Raw genomic sequence first — 14,674 nt, forward strand, 5'->3', positions numbered from 1 at the left:
AGCCCGGCCCAAGCTGATGAGGTAATGCCTGTGCTGGACCCCCTTAACAATATGTAACCACCATGGATATATAAGCACCCTCTCTTTCACCACCCAACAGTATGTGGACCAGAACAGAAGTCTGCCTGGGTGGCAGTTATATGGAGCAATAGGAGGAGTTATAGGGAGCGGTTATATGGAGCAATAGGGGGAGTTATAGGGAGCGGTTATATGGAGCAATAGGGGGAGTTATAGGGAGCGGTTATATGAAGCAATAGGAGGAGTTATATGGAGGGGTTATATAAAGCAATAGGGGGAGTTATTGGGAGCAGTTATATGGGGCAATAGGAGGAACTCTTTTTATTGAAAAAAAATTCCAACATTACATTTCATAGAAAAACATTTCAAACAAAAAACTGCACATTATGTACAAACTTATATTATATCAATATTAACTCGGCATGTGTGCCACCTTACTCCTCAACAGCTACTTCACATTCCTTTTATAAACATTTTAATTGAAACTAAATAAAAGCCTTAACTATAACATTAATAGCTGCTACCTTTAAAGGATTAATTAATGAACAAACATTTTAAGCCACCCCCCCCCCCAAAAAAACCACACCGTATTATTTTTTCTTTTTCCCCACATTATCCCCCAATGACCCAAACCTCTTAATGGTCACTGAAGGTGGGATCATGTCCGAATCTGTCTCTCTGGAAACATCCATATTATGTTCCTCTTCGGATAAGGAAAGTTCCTCTACATCGTCGGAGTCCTCAGCTCTTGACCCCCAATCCTTCGTAAGATCAGAAAAACGGTTCTTTATAGTTACCTGAGGAACTTTACCAGCGGGACCTGCAGGACGTCGAAGAGTCCCTCCAAGTTTTCTTAACGTGTTCTTCTTCCTTTTCTTTTTTCCTTGTGCCCAAATCTGCTCACTTTCTTTTTCTTTATTATTATTTCCCCTCACTTGGGTTTCCATCATAGTAGGATCATCTGATTCCCCAGATTGTTCCCCTGCTGGGAGTAGATTTGAGGAGGTTCCTTCTAAGGGGTCTTCTGACATTTCCTGGGCCCTGTTTACACTCTCAATAATTGTTTCTTTTGTAAGTGTATCTGGGCAAACTGCATCCACAGGCGGTCCAGGACAAGCTCCGTCCCCAGAAGGATTTAAGCAAGCGCCATCCCTAGGCTGAACCAGACCAACCCCATCTGCAGGCGGATCCGGACATATTCTGTCTGCAACTTTCAGGGCTCGGTCGTAAAGTGCTTCATTGTCTTCGAAGTCCACTTCCTGCTCCCATACTTTTGAAATATTATGCTAGGCTTCTGCGCAATTCGTGTATGAATGTCCAAGTTTATCGCATAAATTACATCTGATGTTTGTACAACTTGCCCTCTCGTGGCCCAAGGACTGGCACAAGTTGCATTTCAGAACATCACAGGACATGCTTAAATGTCTGGCTGAACCACATCTATGGCACAAGGTTGGCTGCCCGTAGTAAAAACAATTTCCTTTTTCTCTTCCTATGAAGAAGGAGTTGGGCAAATGCTTTGTCACATTGCCATGTCGCCAAAGTCTGACTTGCACCTTTCAACCTCCAACCCAAATTTCTTCCGAGTCCATAATTCTTGTAGGTGGAGCCAGTACTTTGCATTGTCTGCCAAGCCATATCAGAATATCTGATATTGGGACTGATTCGTGTCTGAAGAGAATTGTTACAGACTTTGTTTCCGATTTGGACACAGGAATAGCAGCAAAGGACTTCCATAATTCTGACTTTTTAAGACACTCATATTTTGTCCAGAAATAGTCCAGAGCCTGAGGTCTCTTAAAGCTGACATCGTATTCGCATGAACCTGGAACATGGATACGGGCATAAACGTCATCTGCTTTGAAGCCCAAAGATTGTTTCAATAGATGTTTTCCTACAAAAATCCTGCCAGGCTTCATCTCCTCCCTGCCTTTATACCTCAACCTTACCACATTCCTCCTTTTTAAAGGTTGTGCATTTCTGGCCACAGCGCTCACAAAGGATCTCCCACTCCAGGCCGAGGGAGGTGCTGTATGAACTGGGGTTACCTTAATGCCATTACTTTGCTTTACCCCATCTTCTGATTGGGCCACTCTATCAGGAACTGTTTGGATAGAAGCAGCACTTTCAGTCTCCACCACCTTAATTTCACTCCCAGGCACTACAGGGTTAATGCAGTCTCCATTGCTGCTAATTACCACCTGCTGTTCTCCTCTCTCAGAGTTCTGAATCCCAGGACCAGATAATAAGCAGGGGTGTGGTTCTGTAAGTCCAGTTGAGCATGGGTTCTCTGGCTCACTGCTCTCAGGCACAAACTCCATTTCCAGCTGATCTCTCACAGTTTCTAGGTTCTTGCTTTGCTGCTCTCCAGATTTCTTTGTAATTTCTTTAACTTCTCCCAGCGTGGGAGTCTGAGATAACCCAACATCACAGGTGTCTGCTGCTTTCTTTGCATGCAATGGTCTTTTAATCAGATCTTCTGCTATTAACCCCTGGGATGCTGGAAGCTCTGGAACAGATCCTTGCTCACAGTCTGATACACCCTGAGGTGAGTCCCCTTCCCTGAAGTCTTTGGACCTTATTACAGGGCTGTTACCTTCTCCTGTGGAAACCTTTAGCTTCCGGTCCTTTGCTTTCTTTTTTTTTGCAGCTTTACCCTTTGGGGTTTTCTTGGCAGTTGGTGGAATTAAACTGTCAGGATCTGAATCAGAATTTTCCTGGGATAAGTTCTCTGTTTTATCTTTAGACTTTGCAGACTTGTTCTGGACATCTCTTTAATTTAATATTTTCTATTTCCAATTCTTCTACCTTCCTGTTATACTTCTTCAATAAAGCTCGATTCTCTTCCTTCTTAAGCAGATTCTGTTCTGCCCCTTCCTTTCTCTCCAAACTCTCCTGTACCTTGCAGTGAGGTTTTTAAGTGATACAGTTAGACTACAGTTTGACTAGAGGTGACTGGGGACTGCTTCTTTCTGCAAACTCTTTAACTCAAGACAACAAATGGTAAGCTATTCAGATCACACTATGATCCCATGCTTGTTAGCCTGCATACTTTAACCCCCCACCCCTTTACAACTTCTTTCACTGCAGCCTCTCCCAAAACTGACTGCACAAAACACTGAAACCCTGAATTGACTCTAGCATTGCAATGCAGCAAAACACTTGACAAGGAACTGGCTCACCCCTGCTGTTTAGTCTGCACACACTCACTTTGCTCACAACAGCTCCATGCAGCACTGCCTACCTCTGGCATCATGAACCTGCTATGTCTTCTAACTTTTTTCTTTCTCCTGGCCTCATGGAGATGTTACTCCCTCTATCCACTACAAACTCCTCCATCCTGGCCCGCACCCAACATCACCATACACCCTGGACTACTCAAAAGCCTTGCACTATCTACTGAATGTTGGTGGAGAACTCTAAAAACCAGCACACCAACCACTGCTCACTCTAATGGAAAACACCACAAATTTACAACTTGTAAACAACTACCCAAATTTCTTCTCATACTATTACTCTCTCTAGCAGGTGATATTGAAACTAACCCAGGTCCTCCCATTTCAGCTCTGTCCCATGCCCCTGAGAATTCCACCTTTAAATTCCAAAAAGGGCTATCTGTCGCCCATATAAACATCCGGAGCCTGCTGCCCAAACTAGACGAACTAAGGGCATGGTGCCTTATGCATAAACCCAAAGCCATCGTTCTTACAGAAACATGGCTAACCCATAAAAACCCTGATGCAAATATCGCCATTCAGGGATACTCCATTTTTAGGAGAGATAGGTCAAAGAGAGGAGGAGGGGTGTTATTTTATATTGCAGACACCTTACAATTTACACTGCTACATTGCCCACCAAGTCCACCCTCTTTTGAAACTCTAGTTGGCAAAATCTGCCTCCCCTTTTCTAAGCCCATCTTGCTTGCTGGCATCTACCGCCCCCCTAAAGCCCTTCTACAATCCTTGACTGATATCACCCAATTTCTTGCCTCCATTTCCTCTCTGAATGAGAAGAGTGAGCTGCTAGTTCTTGGGGATTTCAACTTCAATTGGCTTGACCCTAAAAACCACAAAATCCAGATACAACTCAAGTCACTTAACCTATCGCAACTCATTTCCCAACCCACACGAATAAACCTGAAGTCGCATAACCATTCCTTGCTAGACTGGATTCTCTCCTCAAACCCCAGCAGAATCCAATCCTCTGGCATCCTTCCTGACATTTTCAGTGACCATGCAATAGTGTACTGTGTAAGGAAAATTAAACCGCCCCATTCAAGCCCCAAAGTTCTCCTCACTAGAACATTTAAAAACTTTAACCCACAACAGTTTCTGGATGACCTTACCAACTGCCCATGGCACAGAATCGATTTAATTCCCGACCCTGATTCTGCGCTCGAATATTTCCAATCCGAGTTCTTAAAACTCTGCGATACCCATGCTCCACTACGCAAAATAAGGGTACGGGGGGCCCACCTTCCATGGGTTACACCTGACCTTATAGCACTCTACCAGTTCAGGGATGCCTTGTGGAAAAGCTACAAAGTAACTGGCACTACCAAGGATCTCAATCACTACAGATGCCTGCGGAACGTGTGCACAAGGCAAACAAGGCATGCAAAAGCACAATATTACTCTGACAATCTCCTCCAGAATACATCAAACCCAGCTAATTTCTGGAAGGTTATCAACAATATATTCCAGCCTCCTAACCATCAACAACCAAGTAATATCACTAAGGGGGATATTACTCTGACAAACCCCACTGACATTGCAAATGCATTCAATGATTACTTTGTGGGGTGTGCCACTAACTTATTAGCGAAACGCAGCACAAACCCCAAACCTGAATCTCATCCTGGGAGTACCCCTATAGTCCCACCCCCTCCCAACACTGCCCACAATTTTCAATTTAGCCCAGTATCTGAAGAGGAGATTACACAAGCGCTCCTCAAACTAAAACTAAGCAGCCAATGTGGACCCGACTTACTACAATCTAGGTTCCTACGACTTGGTGCCCCAGCCATTGCCAAACCAATTGCGTCCATAGTCAACTCTATCCTGTCTGCAGGCCATATCCCTAAGACCTGGAAAACTGCCAGAGTTGTCCCAATCTTCAAAAGTGGGGACAAAAACACTGTCTCAAACTACAGGCCAATCTCACTTCTCCCAATTCTATCCAAAGTTATGGAAAAATGTGTCCACTCCCAATTAAGCGAGTTCTACACCAAGACAAATTTCCCTAGCCAATTCCAGTCTGGGTTTCGTCCCAAACACTCCACCGTAACTACCCTGCTAAAAGTTTGCAATGAAATCCAGTGTGGAATGGAACGGGGACAACTCACTGGTGCAGTATTCCTAGATTTTGCAAAGGCTTTTGACACAGTTGATCATGCTATCCTGCTTAACAAACTCCAGAGCTCTGGAGTAGGGAAACATGCTTTAAACTGGTTTCAGTCCTACCTATCATGAAGATCCCAACATGTGTCCATCTCAGGCTCTAACTCCAACCCCCTGGATATCACCTGTGGTGTCCCGCAAGGCTCTGTTCTGGGGCCCCTACTCTTCTCAGTGTTCATTAATGATCTTCCCACAGCTTGTAAGGAAGCCTCAATACACATGTATGCAGATGACACAATCCTGTATGCACACAGCCATAGCCTCTCTGACCTTCAACACATACTTCAGTCTGACTTTTTGAGACTCGAAAACTGGATTTCCCAAAACAAACTGTTTTTAAACACTGACAAGACTGTAACAATGGTATTTGGGACCAAGACTAAATTTGTAAAGCTTCCAGTGACTGAGCTCCTGATTAGAACCAACGCTAAAACCACCCTAACACCTGTCACTAGTTTTAAATACCTGGGCTTATGGTTTGACTCCCACTTAACATTCGGGATGCACATTGATACCCTGACAACCAAGACCTATGCCAAACTAGGGGTACTTTACAGGAACAAATCCTCCCTAAGTCTCCTGGTCAGAAAGCGTATTGCACAGCAGATGCTAATGTCAATTATTGACTATGGAGACATAGTATATGGCTCGGCTCCTCAAACCCACCTTAGCAAACTTGACACCCTCTACAATTCAATTTGTCGTTTTGTTCTCCAATGCAACTACAACACACATCACTGCGAAATGCTCAAAGAACTAGATTGGTCATCACTAGAGTCTAGGCGCAAAGTTCACCTTTCCTGTCTCACCCTCAAATACTTTCTGGGCAAGCTACCCAGCTACCTGAACAAGCTCCTCACCCCTACCACATGCAGTACCTATCACCTGAGATCAGACTCCAAAAGACTATTCATGGTCCCAAGACTCAACAAAGTATCCGGACGTTCCTCCTTCTCCTTCCGTGCACCCCAAAACTGGAACAACCTACCAGAGACTCTCATATCCACCACCAGCTTAAGTTCTTTCAAATCTAAGGCTGTCTCACACTTTAATCTGGTCTGTAACTGTTTCACACGCTCATAATATATATTTTCTTTAACTGTGCATGCAATGTCTTGTATATAAATGTATACCTTGTTCATTTATGTAACTGTATTTGTAACCATGTATTATTTGTTTTACTCTGTGCCCAGGACATACTTGAAAACGAGAGGTAACTCTCAATGTATTACTTCCTGGTAAAATATTTTATAAATAAATAAATAAATTCAGCCTCACCAAGGCCTACACCACTGCTGCAGCCTCTCCTACTTCCATCTCCAACACACAGCCACCAACCCCTGGGTCTAAGGCCATCCTGACTCCCCTGCAGGAGTTCACCTGCAGCCCATCCTGGAGGAGTTATAGGGAGGGGTTATATGGAGCAATAGGAGGAGTTATAAGGAGCGGTTATATGGAGCAATAGGAGGAGTTATAGGGAGCGGTTAAATGGAGCAATAGGAGGAGTTATAGGGAGCGGTTATATGGGACAATAGGAGGAGTTATAGGGAGCGGTTATATGGAGCGATAGGAGGAGTTATAGGGAGCGGTTATATGGAGCGATAGGAGGAGTTATAGGGAGCGGTTATATGGAGCAGTAGGAGTTATAGGGAGCGGTTATATGGAGCAGTAGGAGTTATAGGGAGCGGTTATATGGGGCAATAGGAGGAATTCTTTTTATTGAAAAAAATTTCCAACATTCCATTCCATAGAAAAAACATTTCAAACAAAAAACTGCTCATTATGTACAAACTTATATTATATCAATATTAACTCGGCATGTGTGCCACCTTACTCCTCAACAGCAACTTCACATTCCTTTTATACACATTTTAATTGAAACTAAATAAAAGCCTTAACTATAACAATAGCTACTACCTTTAAAGGATTAATTAATGAACAAACATTTTAAGCCACACCCACCCCGCCACCCCCCCAACAAAAAAAACCACACCGTATTATTTTTTCTTTTTCCCCACATTATCCCCCAATGACCCAAACCTCTTAATGGTCACTTAAGGTGGGATCATGTCCGAGTCTGTCTCTCTGGAAACATCCATATTATGTTCCTCTTCTGATAAGGAAAGTTCTTCTACATCGTCAGAGTCCTCAGCTCTTGACCCCCAATCCTTCCTAAGAGCAGAAAAACGGTTCTTTATAGTTACCTGAGGAACTTTACCAGCGGGACCTGCAGGACGTTGAAGAGTCCCTCCAAGTTTTTTTACCATGCTCTTCTTCCTTTTCTTTTTCCCTGTGCCCAAAGCTGCTCACTTTCTTTTTCTTTATTATTATTTCCCCTCACTTGGGTTTCCATCATAGTAGGATCATCTGATTCCCCAGATTGTTCCCCTGCTGGGAGTAGATTTGAGGAGGTTCCTTCTAAGGGGTCTTCTGACATTTCCTGGGCCCTGTTTACACTCTCAATAATTGTTTCTTCTGTAAGTGTATCTGGGCAAACTGCATCCACAGGCGGTCCAGGACAAGCTCCGTCCCCAGGAGGATCTAAGCAAGCGCCATCCCTAGGCTGAACCAGACCAACCCCATCTGCAGGCGGATCCAGACTTATTCTGTCTGCAACTTTCAGGGCTCGGTCGTAAAGTGCTTCATTGTCTTCGAAGTCCACTTCCTGCTCCCATACTTTTGAAATATTATGCCAGGCTTCTGCGCAATTCGTGTATGAATGTCCAAATTTATCGCATAAATTACATCTGATGTTTGTACAACTTGCCCTCTCGTGGCCCAAGGACTGGCACAAGTTGCATTTTAGAACATCACAAGACATGCTTAAATGTCTGGCTGAACCACATCTATGGCACAAGGTTGGCTGACCATAGTAAAAACAATTTCCTTTTTCTCTTCCTATGAAGAAGGAGTTGGGCAAATGCTTTGTAACATTGCCATGTCGCCAAAGTCTGACTTGCACCTTCCAACCTCCAATCCAAATTTCTTCTGTGTCCATAATCCTTGTAGGTGGAGCCAGTACTTCGCATTGTCTGCCAAGCCATATCAGAATATCTGATATTGGCACTGATTCGTGTCTGAAGAGAATTGTCACCGACTTTGTTTTCGGTTTGGACACAGGAATAGCTGCAAAGGACTTCCATAATTCTGAATTTTTAAGACTCTCATATTTTGTCCAGAAATAGTCCAGAGCCTGAGGTCTCTTAAAGCTGACATTGTATTCGCATGAACCTGGAACATGGAAAGGGCATAAGTGTCATCTGCGTTGAAGCTCAAAGATTGTTTCAATAAATGGTTTCCTACAAAAATCCTGTCAGGCTTCATCTCCTCACTACCTTTATACCTCAACCTTACCACATTCCTCCTTTTTAAAGGTTGTGCATTTCTGGTCACAGCGCTCACAAAGGATCTCCCACTCCAGGCTGAAGGGGGTGCTGTGTGAACTGGGGTTACCTTGATGCCATTACTTTGCCTTACCCCATCTTCTGATTGGGCCACTCTATCAGGAACTGTTTGGATAGGAGCAGCACTTTCAGTCTCTACAACCTTTACTTCACTCCCAGGCACTACAGGGTTAATGCAGTCTCCATTGCTGCTAATTACCACCTGCTGTTCTCTCTCAGAGTTCTGAATCCCAGGACCAGCTAATAAGCATGGGTGTGGTTCTGTAAGTCCAGGTGAGCATGGGTTCTCTGGCTCACTGCTCTCAGGCACAAACTCCATTTCCAGCTGAACTCCTCTCAGAGTTTCTAGGTTCTTGCTTTGCTGCTCTCCAGATTTCTTTGTAATTTCTTTAACTTCTCCCAGTGTGGGAGTCTGAGATAACCCAACATCACAGGTGTCTGCTGCTTTCTTTGCATGCAATGGTCTTTTAATCAGATCTTCTGCTATTAACCCCTGGGATGCTGGAAGCTCTGGAACAGATCCTTGCTCACAGTCTGATACACCCTGAGGTGAGTCCCCTTCCCTGAAGTCTTTGGACCCTATTACAGGGCTGTTACCTTCTCCTGTGGAAACCTTTAGCTTCCGGTCCTTTGCTTTCTTTTTTTTTGCAGCTTTACCCTTTGGGGTTTTCTTGGCAGTTGGTGGAATTAAACTGTCAGGATCTGAATCAGAATTTTCCTGGGATAAGTTCTCTGTTTTATCTTTAGACTTTGCAGACTTGTTCTGGGATCTAGTTTCTCTCCCACTTCTTGTAGGCGTCACCAAACTTATCTTTTCTTGAGAGCATTTAATGGGGTTTTGGCTACCGTTTCCACAATATGAATCTGCACCTTGTTCTGCACTTTGCTCTGCACCCTGCTCAGCATTTTGCTCTGCGCCCCGCTCTGCACCCTGCTTGGCACTTTGCTCTGCACCCTGTTCAGCACTGTGGGTTAGCATTTCAATAGTTTTTAAAAGGGAACGTTTCTGTCTGACTGGAACCCCTGTTATTTTAGCAATCTCAACCTCCAACCGGTTAATTCAACATGCAGATGATTTATTTGCTTCTTGCGCATGTCTACCTCACGACCACGACATCTCTTTAACTTAATATTTTCTATTTCCAATTCTTCTACCTTCCTGTTATACTTCTTCAATAAAGCTTGTTTCTCTTCTTTCTTAAGCAGATTCTGTTCTGCTCTTTCCTTTCTCTCCAAACTCTCCTGTACCTCACATTCAGCCTCACCAAGGCCTACACCACTGCTGCAGCCTGCAGCCTCTCCTACTTCCAGCTCCAACTCACAGCCACCAACCCCTGGGTCTAAAGCCATCCTGGCTCCCCTGCAGGAACTCACCTGCAGCCCATCCTGGAGGAGTTAGAGGGAGGGGGTATATGGAGCAATAGGAGGAGTTATAAGGAGCGGTTATATGGAGCAATAGGAGGAGTTATAGGGAGCGGTTATATGGAGCAATAGGAGGAGTTATAGGGAGGGGTTATATGGGGCAATAGGAGGAGTTATAGGGAGTGGTTATATGGTGCAATAGGAGGAGTTATAGGGAGGGGTTATATGGGGCAATAGGAGGAGTTATAGGGAGTGGTTATATGGTGCAATAGGAGGAGTTATAGGGAGTGGTTATATGGAGAAATAAGAGGAGTTATAGGGAGCGGTTATATGGGGTAATAGGAGGAATTATAGGGAGCGGTTATATGGAGCAATAGGAGGAGTGAGGGAGGCGTTGTAGGAAGCAATAGGAGAAGTTATAGAGAGCGCTTATATGGTGCAATAGGAGTTATGGAGAGCGCTTATATGGTGCAATAGGAGGAGTTAGAGAGCGCTTATATGTTGCAATAGGAGTTATAGGGAGCGGTTATATGGTGCAATAGGAGGAGTTAGAGAGCGGTTATATGGAACAATAGGAGGAGTTATAGGGAGCACTTATATGGTGCAATAGGAGGAGTTAGAGAGCGGTTATATGGAACAATAGGAGGAGTTATAGGGAGCACTTATATGGTGCAATAGGAGGAGTTAGAGAGCGCTTATATGGTGCAATAGGAGGAGTTATAGGGAGCACTTATATGGTGCAATAGGAGGAGTTAGAGAGCGCTTATATGGTGCAATAGGAGGAGTTAGAGAGTGGTTATATGGAACAATAGGAGGAGCTACATGGAGCACGTATTATAATGCAAGATATCAAACTGTGTTATTATTACCAGTCCTGTTTTTTTAACCCCTTCCCAGCAGCTGTTCCCATAGGTCCAAAAACTGGCATCAGAACTATATCCATTAACCCCTCCACTGCTTTGCAATGTGTTGGAGGCCCCTCGCGTATTGAGCGGGTTAAAACTGCAGGGCTGTCTGTAACTACTGGGTCAGCACATGGTAATGGCTCAACCAACCCGCGAGGAACAAGAGCTGATCCGCTCCTGATTTCAGTGTGAACAGGGCAGAAACAAACCCACAATGCCTTGGAAAAGAGACCTGATTGAATCAACCTGTGTTTGTAAACTGAATTCTGGTCACACTGCAGAGGTAGGTATCTGATTTTATATGTAATAGATAATGCGACCAGAAGCAAATGGGTGATATATATATATATATATATATATATATCCTTTATTATTATAATATATATATATATATATATATATATATATATATATATCAAACGAGATCAGGAGACAGCACTCTGGTAAGTTTGATCACAAGTTTTTGTATTGAAAAAGACACATAAACTTGTGATTAAACTTACCAGAGTGCTGTCTCCTGATCTCATGCTTCAAACGGTATCGTATGGTTTATTATTGCTTTATGGGACAAGCACCCATATTTTTTCTACTTGCAAGTGGAGTGCCGGCTGCTTCTGTGGAATATATATATATAGCAACATACTTTTTTGTGTGTTTGATATATATATATACACTTTATTTTAAGAAAAGCAATTCATGAATAACACACATTTTTTATATATATATAGATATATATATATATACACACACTTTATTTTAAGGAAAGCAATTCACGAATAACACATTATTTATATATATATATATATATATATATATATATATATATATATATATATATATATATAATGTGTTATTCGTGAATTGCTTTCCTTAAAATAAAGTGTTTGGAATATACACAAAGGACCACACTGTCATTTCATAATGCGGAAACATACGGGATTATTTATTTTGAGGGTTCTTCACCAGGGAACATCTAATTTAGGCATGCCCTGGATTTTAATAGCACATACTGCTTCATACCCTCTATCTGTACCTATTTAGCATGTACTATACCTGGGGTAGCCAACTCCTGTGCTCAAGGGCTACCAACAGGTCAGGTTTTCAGGATATCCCTGCTTCAGATGATCATAGTCTACAGCAGGGAAGGCCAACTCCTGTCCTCAAGGGCTACCAACAGGTCAGCGTTTCAGGATATCCCTGCTGCAGTACAGGTGGAGCCACCTGTGCTGAAGCAGGGATATCCTGAAGACCTGACCTGTTGGTAGCCCTTGGAGTTGGCTACCCCTGTACTATACTTATTAAAATCAGGTGTAATTATTGTAGCCGTGTCTGCTTGTGTGTGGAAACAGAGGAGCACTCACCTGCGTGTGTCCCACTGACACTTCTGCTAATAACACCAGCTTGAAGATCAAGGACTGATTTGATAAAAGATAAGCGTGCTATAGAAAACGTGTTACCACTTCTATTTGATGTGTATATTAGTACAGGTAAACCCCGTTATAACGCGCCTCGCTATACCGCGATTCGGTTATGACGCGGTTTTCCCGTGGCTCCCGTTTAAAAAAAAAAAAAAAAAAAAAACGTTTTCATTTTTTTTTTGCACACTGCACACACACTGCACACACACTGCACACACACTGCACACACACTGCACACACACTGCACACACACTGCTCACACACTGCTCACACACTGCTCACACACTGCTCACACACTGCTCACACACTGCTCACACATTGCACACACACTGCTCATTGCTCACACTGCACACACTGCACACTGCACACACACTGCTCATTGCTCACACTGCACACACTGCACACTGCACACACACTGCTCATTGCTCACACTGCTCACACTGCACACACACTGCACACACTGACACACACTGCACACTGCACACACACACACAGGTTGTAAACATAGTGGAGCCTGAACTACAAGTACCGAGAGACCCCGCGGGGAAAGGACCATAATACGCCGGTCTGTTGCTGGCCCCAGTTTATTTGTCCCTAATTGGAGCCTGCAATTACTTACAACCCCAGGATCCGACTCCACACAGAGGGGTTGACCAGGTAGGGGACCAGCGACCTGCAGCACAGGGAAAGGAGATGGTAAGGGTACATACTGACACACACTTACGCACACTCACACACACTTACACACACTCACACACACTCACACACACTTACATACACTTACATACACTTACATACACTTACATACACTTACATACACTCACAGACACTTACACACACTCACACACACTCACTCACACTCTCACACTCTCACACACTTACACACACCAGCACCCGCTCCCCCCCCCTCCTCCTGCGCAGGCAGCGGGGACAACGGTGGGGAGAAGGTGAAGCCGGGACCGGAGGGGCATCCCCCCTCCCATCTCCTGTCACGCGGTGACGGGGAAGCCGGGACCAGAGGGGCATCCCCCCTCCCATCTCCTGTCCCGCGGTGACAGGTTGAAGCCGGGACCTGAGGGGCATCCCCCCTCCCATCTCCTGTCCCGCGGCCTGTCCCGCGGTGACAGGTTGAAGCCGGGACCTGAGGGGTATCCCACCTCCCATCTCCTGTCCCGCGGCCTGTCACGCGGTGACAGGGGGTAGCGGGGACCGGAGGGACATCCCCGCTCCCATCTCCTTCACCGCGGGGTGAATATGCGCTAAAGCGGCGGCCATTTTTTTCCCCGCGACCCCGTTACTAACGCGGTGGTCTCGGGGTGGACCCCGAGGACCGCGTTATAACGGGGTTTACCTGTATATACAAAACAAGTGTTTAAAAAAATAATAATAATAATAATTTTAAATAAACAAAAATACAAACAAAAAAAATATATAATATATTTCACGTGTAGCCATGTATTAAAATGGTATACAGTTCTCTCTCATGCTGGCAGTAAACCTGGTAAGTATACAGGATTGCCAACATCAATCATGGAGGTTTGCCCTCACACCCTGGTGAGGTGTCATATGTACTCAAGGGGAGTGGTAACATTCTCTGTGTCCACCATTAGTGACATAAGAGGTGGGGCTATTCCCTAAGTTATATAAGACACAGCACTGCCCAAAGTTAGGTGGTTAATCTATAGTTATGGTTCAGCGTTGGAGGTCTGCAGCAAGTGAGGCTGTCGGATATATTCAGTAGGATCCACACTGTGATCAGGGACCTGACACAGGTGGGGATCTCCCTGCGGGGAGAGGTGACCCAACTCCATTAGGAGGACATGACCTTTTGAAGGGAAGAGCAGAATAATCATGAGCGGCTAAGTACAACCGCTGTGAGGGGCAGCCTGCCTATGCTGAAAATAAAGATGCCCTTATTCACCGAAACCCTCATGTGTGAGTGTGGAGTTACTCAGCAGAGGAAGGCACCAAGAACGAGGTCCTCATCAGATCCATCTCCCTGCGGACGCAGAGATCCTGATGAGGTGGAGGCGCTGCACTGGATGTAGGTAGGACTCAAAGCACACTACCTCAGCTGCCTGTCTTGCTGATATCCCCACTAACATCATGCGGGAGACTCAGGAGTCCTGTAGCCAACAGGTGCACCACAAGACACAACCATGTAATGG

This window comes from Ascaphus truei, chromosome 7 (genome assembly GCF_040206685.1).
Source record: "Ascaphus truei isolate aAscTru1 chromosome 7, aAscTru1.hap1, whole genome shotgun sequence".
Classification (NCBI taxonomy): domain Eukaryota; kingdom Metazoa; phylum Chordata; class Amphibia; order Anura; family Ascaphidae; genus Ascaphus; species Ascaphus truei.